This window comes from Benincasa hispida, chromosome 9 (genome assembly GCF_027475165.1).
Source record: "Benincasa hispida cultivar pf3 chromosome 9, pf3_genome.v1.1, whole genome shotgun sequence".
NCBI lineage: Eukaryota > Viridiplantae > Streptophyta > Magnoliopsida > Cucurbitales > Cucurbitaceae > Benincasa > Benincasa hispida.
The window spans coordinates 7,131,173-7,143,404 of NC_143486.1; the positions used below are offsets into that span (position 1 = coordinate 7,131,173).

At 37.7% G+C, this 12,232-nt stretch overlaps 1 pseudogene across 2 annotated transcripts; it reads right to left on the reverse strand.

Annotated features, from left to right (window-relative positions):
* Positions 1 to 8,197: 8,197 nt before the first annotated feature.
* Positions 8,198 to 11,999, reverse strand: LOC120086026 (putative pentatricopeptide repeat-containing protein At3g23330 pseudogene; annotated as a pseudogene). Of its 2 annotated transcripts, XR_016531948.1 has the most exons (5): positions 11,857 to 11,982; positions 11,639 to 11,694; positions 11,123 to 11,528; positions 8,525 to 11,031; positions 8,198 to 8,415 (listed from the first exon to the last, which is right to left on the reverse strand). The product of XR_016531948.1 is annotated as a putative pentatricopeptide repeat-containing protein At3g23330 pseudogene, transcript variant X2 (transcript). The 2 variants fall into 2 exon arrangements; XR_016531947.1 differs by having other exon boundaries at positions 8,525 to 11,528; positions 11,857 to 11,999.
* Positions 12,000 to 12,232: the final 233 nt, after the last annotated feature.

Genomic DNA, 12,232 nt, shown 5'->3' on the forward strand with positions numbered 1-12,232 from the left:
CTATAAAATAAATGAAATTAGTAAAAAAAACTTATTATACCTACCTATACAATTGAAAAAAACAAACAAACACTATCTATAACAAACACTATCTAACTGTATAAAGATTAACTCATAACAAACAAACACTATCTAGCTTCTCAATAAACGGTATATGTACACATTACACAATAAAAAATTAAATTAGTTTACTCACGGGAAAGTTTGAAAATTGTGATTCAGCAGTGTTTGATTTCGTGTCCGTTGTGACGACTTTAAAGAATCTATCTAACTATTCTCAAGACACTGCGAGATTGAATAAAAATTAATGTATTAATCAATCACGGTTAAACAGATGGCATGAAGCTTGTAATTAAGGCTATATAACGTTTTGCATACATAAGTATCTGATTTGAAATGTCAACAAAATTTTATCTTTTCAAATGTCAACAAAATGATATTTGAACAAAATGCATACAAAATGTAACGCACACTGCCATTTTCTTTGCTTTCTTCTTCTTATATAGAATATAACTGCTTTTCAACATTACAATTATCTTATCAACATTACATTTACCTTATCATATTAATATAAATGTTCCCTTTTAGTGTACTGGCGTAATTTTTGTTAATTAATTTTAAAAAAATAAATAGGATAATTGTAGTAAAGGGCCAAAAGAGCAGTAGAGCATTCCCTATAACAAAATGTAACAAATGTTATCTACTTGCTTTATTGAAGAAAATACCCCTAATGATGAGTCGTTCGTGAAGCTTCCTTGGAGTTGGAGCAGTAGGCGAGGCGGAGACCAGACTGGACAAAAATAAATTTGCAAGAGAGAATGAAGCTTGGAGATCGTGAAGCTTGGAATTGAAGCAGTAGGCGAGGGGAGCGGCGAGAGGAGCGGTTGAGGGGAGCGGCGTCCGGCGATTCGATGGCAGTCAAAAGGCGAGAGGAGCGGCGCGACGAGGGTTTCGATCTGCATCTGCGTGGCATGGATGGACTGGACAAAAGAAAATTTCAACTTGAGTCTTGAGCGGCGCGGCAAGGGTTTCATTCCAATTCTGTTTTTTTTTTTTTTAATATATATATATATATATATAATAAAAAGAAAGCGTAATCTCCATTCTTCGGATGGCATGGGCTTGGGCCGTGCAACTGCGTGCGTATTGTGTAATGCTCCCCTCCCTTTTATGTTTTATTTTATATATATATTCGACCCGACCTGAAATGGGGTAACCCGAGACCCGACCCGAATTTAAAATTTTTAAAATTTTTTAACCCAAACCTTGCGGTTTGAGTTGGGTAGTCCGGGTTGGTCGGGTTACCGGGTTTTTGGAACACCCCTACTTAGGACACTATTCCTTAGACAAAATAACTTCACGCTTGAAAGGGAGCAAACCTCTTTTGGAGTTCTGCATCGAAAATTTGACAAGCATCTTGTCAATGTATGATGTTTGGGACAGGGCTAGCGTTTTTTTCTTTTGATCCTTAAGGATCTGAATGCCCAAAACAAACTGCGACTCTCCCAAACCTTTCATTTAAAATTGGGCCACTAACCGATTTTTAATTTCAGGCAGTAAACCTACATCATTCCCAATAAGTAGGATATTGTCCACATACAACACAAGAAAAGCTACTAAAGTATTGATTATTCTCTTGTAAACACAAGACTCATCAACATTTTGATCAAATCCATAAGATTTGATCGCAGTATCAAATCCTATATTCCAAAATCAAGAAGCTTGTTTTAATCCATAAATGAACCGATTAAGCATGCAAACATTTTGCTTTTGACCTTCGATCAGGCTGCTCCATATATATGGTCTCCTCAAGATTTTCATTCAAAAAAGTAGTCTTGACGTCCATTTGTCAAATATCATAGTCATAATATCAGGCAATAGACATGGAAATTGGCAAGAAAATTAGGTAATGGTGGAATTAAATATGGAAATGGATCCAGGCTTCTTTCACTTTCGAACAATGCAAGATCGATAGTGGTCCTTGCTACTTGAATCTCCAATGGAGGAAATCTAATGGAGCGCAAGGGGGAATTCGGGAGGGGAAACGCGTGCGGCCAGCTACTGTGAAAACGAGGGAGAATGGCTGATAGTGAGATGAAGAAAGAAATCGAGTTAGGATTAGATCATCTTAGGCCTTTTCCCATGCGAGCTTAAAACTTTGTGCTACGAAATCCAATTAGTAGCAATTTTATGTGACTAAAATTGTTATCATCGTAATCGGCTAGTGTCATGGTCATGCTTGTCCAGGGCGTATTGCCTATGGCCGCATGTTCGTCTCCACCTCTTTTTATCATGATTTCATCCTATGTATTTCATTTTGCTAGTTAGTTTACTTCCTATATACTTTTCTTAGTGTATGACGTCGCTCATTTCCATATGCAAGGGTAGCGGATATCTTTTTGTTTAAAATGCACTATATGAAGGTAAGATTAATCATCATATCCTCATACTCGAAGTGGTATGCTATAAAGCTATTGTTGTTGCTTATTGCTTTCTAGCCTACTACAATCTTTCTTTACTCAAATCATGTTTTCAAACGTTTGCGAATCCTTTTCCTCTATACTCATTTTTGAGGTGGAGGTTGTGAAAAGCACTTGGTGTGCTATCGGCGATCCGAATTCGAATTGGCTAACTTGTTCTTGAGTGGGAACAAGTGTTGCACAATCTCTAAGTGAAGCTTCCGAAAGGGCAATTGTGACAGTTGGTATCAGAGCCAAGTTGGCTCATGAAGTTGAGAAGCTGTGATCATGTCTACTACGAAATAGTTAGGCAAATCCCATGTTGACCGGTTAGTCGAAATAGAAGAGCAAATGTTGTATCTAATAGAAGTCCCTAATTAAGATCGGTTCCTAGAAACTCGGTTACAAGAAGTCTCTAACAAGGCTAATGAAATCGACGCAGTGGCTGGCCCCTTGGACGGTATGCCCGTAAAGGAATTGTTAACAAGGGTTGAAACCCTAGAAGAAAAAGCTATAAGAACTGGTAATTTCGAGCATGGGGAAGGCTCGTCTGGGCCCTGTTGCCCCTATGGAAGAGCGTGTCAAAGAACTAGACAGCTTGCAGAAAGCGATAATTCAGATGGTAACTGAGTTATCTGAAGACTTTCGAGCCACTCTCGATGTCGTCCGAGCAGAGATTACGGATATCAGTGCAAGAGTTAACCTCACCATGAGAGCGGTGGGACACTAGACCCCAGCTAGGGGTGCAGTCCAATTCAACGGAGTAAAAGTACCCAAGCCCAAGTTCTTATGTGGGGCTCGTGACGTGAAAGCGCTAGAAAATTTTATCTTTGATATGGAGCAGTATTTCAGAGCTACGAGCATAGCTACTGAAGAATCAAAGATCACATTGGTAATGATGCATCTAGCAGAGGATACCAAGTTATAGTGGAGGTCTCGTTTCCTGGACATTCAAGAGGGTCGGTGCACCATCAACACATGGGAGAGACTGAAACAAGAGATGCGATCTCAATTCTTCTCCAAAAATGTTGAAATTTTGGCAAGATGTAAGCTACAAGAATTGAGATATACCAACACTATTAGGGACTATGTGAAACAATTTTTAGGGCTAATGTTAGACATACGGGATATGTCCGAAAAAGACAAAGTTTTATGTTTTGTCGAAGGTCTGAAATCGTGGGTAAAAACAAAATTATATGAACAAGGAGTACAGGATCTTCCAGACACGTATGCAGCGGTCGAATGATTGTTCGACTTAACTGATGAATCTCAAGAGATGAGGTAACACTCGAGATCCCAAACTAGAGGGAGTAAGAGCAACTGTTCAAGCCCATCGAGCAATAATGGGGGAGACAGAGACATCAATGGGGATGGCAAACCACTTCAACTGAAGACTGGTAATACGTGCGAGGGCCAAATCAACAAAATTTTCATCAGTCCCCATTCTATTATATATGCAAGGGGTAGAACAAGGCAAGCAAGTGTCCGAAATGAGTAGCCTTTAATGCCTTTCAAGCCTCATTAACCTTGGACTTGAAAAGAAAAGTTGTTCATACAGAGGACGAGAATATACAAGCAGAGGAAGATGAAACCCCATGAGTTGGGGCTCTAAAATTCTTAGCTGCCCCTCCAGAGGAATATGGGAGAAATAAGGAATCCCGAAAAGGTGGATTGATGTATATAAATGTTTGGGTCAACCATAGATCGGTCAAGAGTACTATGGTCGACTTTGTAACCACCCATAATTTTATGTCTGAAATAGAAGCCGGATGGTTGAATCTGCGTTGTGAAGGAGGCGTAAGAAAAATGAAAAACAGTGAACTTTGTGGCATTGCCTATTACAGGAATAATAAAGAGAACGGTCATAAAGTTGGGGGATTGGAGTGGCCCTGTCGATTTCATGATCATTAAAATGGACGAATTTGACATGGTGTTGGAAATGAAATTCTTGCTCGAGCACAAGGTAATTCATATACCCCTCTCCAAATTCTTAGTGATCATAGGATCTACGCCCACCGTTGTGCATGTGGAGATCAAATAGTCGAACGAGATAAAGATGATCTCGGCCCTCCAGTTGGAGAGGGACCTTACCCATGAGTTAATTGAAACCATGGAAGGGAAAGCCCCTTAAGAATTCTGTGTGTCTTTGAAAAGTGTTGCGTTGTCGAGTCGGATAACTTACACAAGTCCCTGCCTCCAAAGAGGAGGAAAAGGTTCCAAATTCCGAAAGTTCCTACCAGGGGACAAAGTTCGAGTAAGATTGCGTCCAAAATAGTTTCGATTGCGAAGCCAAAGAGAACGTCCCCTCATGAGGAGATATGAAGAACTAATGGAAGTCATCGAAAAGGTTGGGAAAGCCTCTTATTGGGTGCAATTACCGTCGTGGTTGGAGATTCATCCTGTCATCCACATAAGTAGATTGAAGCCCTATCACCCTGACCATGTTGATGAGTGATGTAGTGTTATGACATGTTCGCCTACCACGACGAAGAGAACGACAGAGGAAGAAGTCAATGAGAGACTTGTTGGAAGAAGCAGTAAAGTTAGAAGACCAAGACAAGGTTTGGAAGAGTTTCTGGAGAGGTGGAAAAACCTCCAAGATAGAGAAGTTCGTTGGGAGTGCACAGAAGACCTTAAGGCAATTACTCAACAATTTGTTGAGTTCGGGTAGAGACGATTGACGGGGACGTCAACCAATTGAGTGGGAGAGAATGTCATGGCCATGCTTGTCCAAGGTGTGTTACCCATGGTCGCATGTCCCCCTCTACCTCTTTTTACCATGTTTTCATCCTATATATTTCATTTTGCTAGTTAGTTTACTTTCTATGTACTTTTCTTAGTGTATGACCTCTCGCCTATTTCCATATGCAAGGGTGGCGGATTTCCTTTTGTTTAGAATGTACTATATAGGGGTAAGACTAATCATCATCTCCTCATACCCAGTGGTGTGCTATAAAGTAGTTGTTGTTGCTTATTGCTTTCTAGCCTACTACAATCTTTCTTTGCTCAAATCATGCTTTCAAATGTTTACAAAAACTTTTTCCTCTAAACTCGTTTTCTCTGAAACAGGGGTAGAAGTTGTGAAAGTTACTCGGTGTGCCATCGGCGATCTGAATTCAAATTGGCTAACTTGTTTTTGAGCGGGAACAAGTATCGTACAATCATTAAGTGAAGCTTTCGAAAAGGCGATTGTGACCGTTGGTATTAGAGCCAAGTTGGTTCGTGAAGTTGAGAAGTTATGATCATGTCCGCTACGAAACAGTTGGATAAGTCCCATGTTGACCAGTTGGTCAAGATAGAAGAGCAAATGTTGTATCTAATAGAAGTCTCTAATCAAGTTCGATTCTGAGAAACGTGGTTATAAGAAGTCTCTAACAAGGCCAATAAAATCAACATGGTGGCTGAACACTTGGATAGGATGCCCATAAAGGAATTGTTAACAAGGGTTAGGACCCTGAAGCAAAAGCTATGAAAACTGGTAATTTCGAGTGCGAGGATGGCTTGTCGGGCTCTGTTGCCCTTATGGAAGAACGTGTCAAAGAACTAAATAGCTCGTAGAAAGTGAATTCAGATGATGACTGAGTTATCCGAAGACTTTCAAGCCACTCTCATAAAAAATCGAATTCTAGTGGCGATAATGGAGCCAAATGTTAATTTAACCTTTCTGAAATTTTTAAAAAATAAGACAATGATAAAAATAATAATAATAAATTAGCAGCAATTTCAATATAGATATTTTTTTCAATCTAAAATTTTTACTCTCACAATCTATTAAAAATGTATCGTTAATTTTTTTAACCTAATTTTTCATATTTGTATTACTTATTATATATTTATTTTAATTAATTTCAGAACTAAAGCTACAAAATAAGTTTCTTGTTTCTCGTCAGGATATATGTATCATACCATTCACAAGTAAGTTTCAAAATTTTCTTAATCTTTTTAATTTTCGTACTTTTAAATCTATGTAATAATTCATAATATTTTTATTGAGAAATATCTCTGTAGAGATAACTCTATATTAATATGGATATATTTTTTAAAAGAAAAATAACAATAGAGACCATAGAGTCATCATCTTCAAAAGGAAAACATACCTTTGATTCTAATATATTATATGTAGAAATCAATTAGAAGAACTACCTGCAAATCATAGTCTAAAAACTAAAATTTCTAAATATAATAATAATATTTAAGATCAAGTTCATAGAATATATTTACAAGGTCTTTGTCAGTCTCAGAATCATATTTTTTTCATTCAAGAAATTTGGATCAATTTCAAAACATGAAAACTCGTAAAGAAGAGTTGTAATATGTACTAAATTAGTTAATCTATCGAGCTATGAAATTTATTTTTACATTTTTGTACAATTTTTTTAATTACATAGTGCCCATATACAAAATTTCTGGCTCTGCTGCTACCTATACAATTTGGGTTATCAACTCATTTGAATTAGGTTGGGTTTAAATAAAAGAAAATTTTGTAGGTAGAGTCAGTGGGTTCACCTAAAATAACTCAAACCAACCTAAATCAACCCAAACTTATTGTTAACTTTAATATATATATATATATATATACACACACACATAAACTTATGATGCAATTATATACATATATTTATATAAGTTATATAAATTTTTTTTTTTTTTGGGATAATCTACTTTAATAACTCCTAAAAATAGTTTTTTAACATTTTGCAAAGAAAAAAATCATTATATAAATTAAAAACACGTTTAAATATTAATTCAATATATGAAAATAATTCAATCAAATTTTTTCGTATTAACATCTTACTTCTTTTTAGAACATAAATTTGAATAAATAATCCGATTAGCCCGAATCAACCCAACCCAAATGTTTCATAGTTAGGTTGAATTCATTTTTTAATAGAGATTATTTAGATTAAAGAAATTAACAAATCAAACAATTGAGTTGAATCTAAAAACTCCTTCAACCCAACTCAATCCATGAACATCCTACCTACAACTAAATTTCAATCCCAATTCCCAAAAAACTTCCCCTTCACCGGTGCCTAGCCTAACAATTCATTTTAGCTTTTGGTTTAAATATAGTTTAAAATATTCTAAAAAAAAAAAAAAAAACTTAAAAAGATATATTTATTGAGAAGCATTCAGCTTCTATATTCATTCCATTCAAAAGACAAAGGACACGAGCTAGGGGTGCAAGAAAAAACCAACAAACCAATATAACTGCCAAAACTGACTGAAACCGCTCGTCGGTTCGAGTTGAAACCGGTCGAGTTAGCGGTTTTGAGTTGAAAATATGTTAAAACCTAAAATTTTCAGTTCGAATCAGGTTGGGCAGGAAAATGAATTGCAAAACTGAGTCGGCCAATTAAATACATATATTATGCGGCAATAGCCTTCTGGTCAAGTTGGCGAGTTTGTGCACCTTTGTACACAAGGTTGCGAGTACAAAATTGGGTGATGCTGGATTTTGTTTTAATTTTCGAAATTTACAAGATAATCCCTCTTCTGCAAGTGAGTCTGCGCCCACACAGTGTCAGTCAGTAAACCGAGAACCCAACCGCCCCAACCACCGGTCTGAGCGGTTCAGTTTACTATTGAACCTGGTTCGGTTTCAGTTTCTTCATATTTTTAATCAATTAATAGGTTTGGTTCCAATTTTCTACTAAAACCGAGTCGAACTAAACCATTTAGACCCCTTACACGAGCATATGATCTTCCAGGCTTTTACACAGAACAAAACAAGAAAGTAGGATCACGTTGGATTTTACTTTATTCAAATTCATGCATTCATGCAGCAGTCAACAATTTATTGATCAAAAAGACATCACAAGCCTGCAATTTCAGCACAAGTGTTCTACATATATTGATATTGTGTAGGGAACTCTCATTTCTTCCCACTCTTCTTCAGGCCAGAACCTCCAAAGGTCCCCTTCTGTTGAGCCTTTGCTCTAAGTTCCTTGAGCGCCTGCAAAACATCAAACTCAAAACTATAGTTGGTAGCAATCTTCGTGACGGCTGATGGACCACAAGAAAAGTTATGAGACAGTCTCAACTTCAAAAGTAATGGTTCTCACCTTTTCCTCTTCCTTCTTCTTTTGAATTTTGGCCAGATCCACCTGTTGAGAAAATCCAGTAAAATTCAAACCGTAGTTCTGAAGATAATACGGGCCTTTTAACCACTACCTTGTCATGCTACTTAGCTGACAACAAAAAAAAATTCTCCACATCGAATTAAGGTACAGAAAGTTACAGATACAAGTTCTCTCCATCTTCCTTTCCATGAAAGCAACCATTGATTAAAAATGACTAATAAATGGAATAGGCAGTAATTTCAAGTGAGAGCATCAATTAATGATTTTAGCTTAAACTTCCCTTCCCCCCGGTGAATGGAATGGACAGAAATAATTACTTATTGAACTAAAAATTTAAAAAAATAATACAAAAATGTCTTAGCTTATAGTGAAAAGGGCAAAAAGCTATGTCAAACCCATAAATCAGGTGCACATTACTTAAATGTAAACATTTCTCCTCGAGGAGTTTTGATGAGAACCTGAGAGTGGGCACCCCACATTTGAAACTTTTGAAGCATAAAATCCTTTACAGCATTAAGACTTCATTTGCCAGTTCGGATGTAGAAAAGAAAGAGGAAGCCGAAGAAGTCCTTTCAAGTTTATTAGTCAAGACTCAAATGCTCTACGAGCCTTTTCCACTGATCCCTTGACCTTTTATTTATTTATTTATTTATTTATTTTTGGAAATGGAAGGCGAAAAGGGTAGCTGCTCAATGTCTCGACCCTTCCTTAGTTCAAGAGTAAAAGGGTCCTTTTATTGGCCAAGGTTATTGCTTTTGCTTCACAATTAATTTCTCATTTCCAATGATTCAAGGTTATTCACGGCAAGAAAATCCTTACTTTGGACAAGAATACCTTAATTGTTATACCCAAAATTCTTCAATTCTCATCCATAGCAAAATAAGATTACATCTACTTCCCATGTTTGTCACCCAAGTTGGAGTTTTCAAAATTCTTATCCAGCCGTTCACCAGAAATCACCACAAGAGCAATGTCCATCTTTGAAGTGATGATAACGATTAACATCTCTAATAGTAATTTCCCTCTCAGTGATTTTCGATATGAACTTGATTGCAACATGACAATCCTCACAAACTCGAAGGTTCTTAATAATCAAGAGCTTAGTTCCCACAGGTGTGCTGATGAGTCCAAAAGCAATGGCCAATCTTTCACTATGACAACACACCATATCAACCTTTTCATCATCTTCAACATCGTGGAAAACTGACCCAATTTGCGGTGCATAGCCAGCTTCTTTCATCAACTTCCCTATCCATTTTAACTCGGCATAGATTGCTTCAGACTCAGGATGAGAAGTATCTTCTGACAAGAAGGCATGAACTTTGTTTCTCACTTCTATCCAACTACAAGCAATACTTTTCTTCAAGCCCTTATCCATCATTAGATCCCTTAGTCTTGCAACTCCTTCCCAATTACCAGCTTGAGCATACATATTTGACAGAATAACATAGTTCCCGCCATCATCAGGTTCAAGCTCAATCAGCTTCTCTAGTGCTAGCTCACCCATCTCCACATTGCCATGGATTTTGCACGAGTGAAGCAACGCACCCCAGACACCAGCATCTGGCTCTACTCTCATTTCCATTATGAGGTTGTATGCTTCTTCCAAGTGACCACAATGACCAAGTAAATCAATCATACAAGTGTAGTGTTGAACAGTCGGACATATAATGTAATCACTTACCATTGATCTGAAATACATCTTCCCTTCATTAAGCAACCCTCCATGGCTGCAGGCAGCGAGAACTCCAACAAAAGTTATATGATCAGGTAGAGCTTTCCCTTTCATCTTCTCAAACAAGTCCAAAGCTTCCTTAGCATGACCATGCATTGCATACCCAGTGATCATGGCGTTCCAAGAGACTACCCTCTTCTCCTCCAATATCTCAAACAAACTCCTAGCAACATTAACTGAGCCACTCTTGGCATACATATCCACCAATGCAGTTTTCACCTTGTCATTTGACTCAAATCCATGTCTCCAACTATAACCATGAAGCTCCTTCCCTTGAGGTAGAAGGCCATTGTCAGCTGAAGCTGAGATGGAGATGACAAGTGTCCCCTCAGTGGGCTTCACCCCATCAAACGCCATCACTCTGCATAGAGCAAGTGACTCATCTGGTTGCCCGTTTTGAGAATAAGTTGCAAGCATGGAGTTCCAACACACAGCATCTCTCTCATCAATTTTATCAAACACCTGTCGAGCACCCTCTACACAACCACATTTAGCATACATATCAATTAGGGCCGCACCAACAAATACATCACTCTCCAACCCAATGCGTAAGACATCTTTATGAATCTTCTTTCCCTCTTCCATGGCAGAGAGAGCAGAGCAAGCTTTGAGCACAAATGGGAAGGTATACTTATCGGGCACAAGACCATGATCTTGCATTTGGTAGTAAAGCGAAATTGCAACCTCATATGGTCCATTCCAAGCATAACCTCGAATCATAACATTCCAAAGGAACAGATTTCGTTTGGAAATTCTATCAAACAAGAGATGAGCATTTGTCAAAGAGTTGCAAATGCAGTAAAGATTCACTAGTTTAGTAGCCAAGAGAGGGTTGAAACTAATACCCATTTGCCACATACGAGCGTGAAGCTGCTTTCCAGGCTCTATCGCCTTTCGGATGACGCAAGATTGAAGGAGAGAAGCATAGTAAGACACCAGCGATTGCTCCAAAGTGGGCTCAAGAGCTGGTCTTGGAGATGGTCGGACTGAGTGGGCTTTAGTGCTCTGGTTCCGAGATGAACATAAGTAGAAATGGGACGTTCCAGAAAGAGAAGATGAACCAACGAATACAGATTTGATGTAGGAGAGAAACGAACATGAAGAAACTCTCTTTGGGCACAATACAAGGTGGAGAGGCATTCTACTAGTCAGATTTAGCCAAAACAAAAAAAAGGCATTGGACTTGTCGATTCACTCGTTACGGCAAATTCCACCTAATGTTTAAGAACAAACAATCCAGTATCCTGATTTCTACCCAAAAACACACAACCAAACAATGAAAGTAAGGCAGATTGAAACTCTACGATCCCAAAAGTTGCATTCAAAATAAAGAACCATAAAATAATAAATTCAAAGCATACCTCGTCATATTCTTTCTTCTCAACCTTGGGTTGCTTCAACGGCTTTGCTTTCCCTCCTACAAAAATATAGGACAAAATCGATTCTCCATATCAAGTTTAAATGGTAAAAAATTAAAAAAATTAAAAAGGGAATCGAATCATATATCGTAGCATAGACAAAGATGATCGAATCGAAATTAAAAGCTAACATTTTCCAAAAGGATAAGGAAATGACGTACCTTGCTTGGACGACATGGCTGAGAAATTGGCCCGAGTCGAAGAGCACAAAGAGGGATCGCTCGTGCGCTGCAATTCACGGCTCCCAAATCCCTAATCGGTTGTTTGGGTCCCGCGGATGGATGACCAGGTAGAGAAGATGAAAATTATCGCTTTTTTTTAAAACATTATTTATATTATAAATATGTTAAATTAGACTTGATATAGATGTCTATTATTAATATCTATTGAATATGTGTTAGTTATGTTATTCACGTGTTTCAAGATTAGCATGTAATTCATGCCCTACTTGTCAAATTAGAGTGATATTTGATAGATTTTGGAAGACAGTGATCAATCCAAAAATTGGAGAAAGTGGAGAAATTCATTCTTTGTTAT